A 2276-nucleotide genomic window follows, 5' to 3' on the forward strand; every position below is an offset into this window, starting at 1 on the left:
ATATATATATATATATATGTATGTATGAAATGTATATTAAGAAAGTATGAAATTTGTATGAAAGCGTGTCCAGCAATCTGAAAAAAAAAGTTATTTGAAATTTTGACGAATTGTATGATAAGTGTTTTAAGGTTGATTTAATTTTGAAATTTTATTGTGACATTTTTGTATAAATTTGTGTGACATTAATGAAGTATTTTCGTACAAAAAATGTACATATTTACTGTATGAAAGTTGTATTAAAATAGTATGAAAGTGTTTGGAATGTACTATTTGAATGATATTTGTATGAAATGTTTTTTGATTGAATATAAAAATTATTTTGTAATGTTCTGTCTATCTGAATGACATTTGTATTTCGAATTGTTTGTTTATAATGTGAGACTAATTTGTATTTTTTTTTAATGAAACAAGGAATTATGTCGATTTTCAAATGGAGGAGGTTATATACGATTCTTCTAGTCTTTATCATTCAGTTATCATACAGAATGCATACTGTTATAAATTTAGTGCTTGGAACAATTTTTAGTAACAACTGTATGAATTTTGTGTACTTAATGAATGAATCGTGAATAAATTAAGACAAATGTGACACAACTTGCATATCGTTAATGATAAGATTTGTTCTATATTAAAGATATTGTATATATTAGTGACTAATTTAAGTTGTTGTTGGACATATATAAATCATATTTAATTCAAACGAAAATAAGACAAAATACAACTATAAAAATTATACCATGACTAAATACAAATATCCAACATTTAATATTGAAGTCATAGACATATGCATATAAAATGTATTTCATCCATTCGTTATACAAATTAAAAACACAGTGCTACTTTAAAAAATAGTGTATCATAACTGTATGAAGTCAGTATAATGTTTTTGTCCTGAACTTATAATATCCAAACATTATAGGTTAGTGCATGCCAGTCACCATGTGTATAATTAAAAACACAGTGTTAAAATTTTTAGAACATTCAAAAGAGAATCAAAAGGTGCAATCAACTATTTTGATAACATATTGTAGTATATATCATCAAATACTTAAACAAAAAAGAATCATCCAAAAGTTAAAACAGAAAAAAATTATCCAAAAGTAAAAAATAATAATATGTAATTCTTAAAAAGTAGAAGGTGCAATCAACTATTTCAACTTTCTAGTCGGTGGTATTGTTGTAGGATAATTGGTGTTATCCGGAACATGTTCTTTTGCTATCCGAGGTGCACCAAATTTGCTAGCAACAGTACCAGTAACTTCGCTTTCGCTAATCGCGCCATCTTCATTCTTTGTTTTTCCATAATGCCACAGGATTATTGAAATCTCTCTTGCCCAAGAAAAGTCAAAAGATCTGCAAACACATTCATGTTGGTACATGAAAACCAGTGTGTGTCTCTTCCTTTCCTATAAAATAAAATTGTGTATACTACATTAAAAGATACTTCATACACATATTATTCAGTTTCATACATAAATATCATTTTCATACACATATTATTCAGTTACAATACACAAATCATACATAACTTAATAGTTTCACATTTCATACACATATAATTCAATTTTCATTCCAGCAATAACCATTGTTCACATTTCACACACACTTCATATACAGTGTGTATAAAGAAATGACATAAATTATGTTCACAATTCACACACACACAACATACACATATTATTCACACACACTATATACACAATTTTCTTTTCAGCAATAACCATAGTTCACATTTCACACACATTTCATACACAATATTTATAAAAAATAGGGAGAATGCATAAGTACCCCCCAGCCTATGCCCAAAATCTCTGAGACACACCTAACCTTTACTAAGATCCTATTACCCCCCCGAACTTATTTTATATATAATATTCTACCCCTTTTCGGCCTACGTGGCACTATCTTGTGGGCCCAGCGCGCGTTGACAATTTTGTCAAGGATAGTGCCACGTAGGCCAAAAAGGGGTAGAAAATTATGTATAAAATAAGTTNGGGGGGGGGTAATAGGACCTTAGTAAAGATTAGGTGTGTCTCAAGGATTTGGGGCATAGGCTGGGGGGGTACTTATGCATTTTCCCTAAAAAATATGACATACATTATATTCATATTTCACACACACTGCATACACATAGTATTCACACACACACTCCATACATATATTATTCACACACACTCCATATATCTATTATTCACACACACTCCATACACTTATTATTCAAAAAATTTCAGGAGTACCTATACAATACAGAGTAGTTAAATAAGATCATAAAA

Source organism: Solanum stenotomum, chromosome 6 (assembly GCF_019186545.1).
Source record: "Solanum stenotomum isolate F172 chromosome 6, ASM1918654v1, whole genome shotgun sequence".
NCBI lineage: Eukaryota > Viridiplantae > Streptophyta > Magnoliopsida > Solanales > Solanaceae > Solanum > Solanum stenotomum.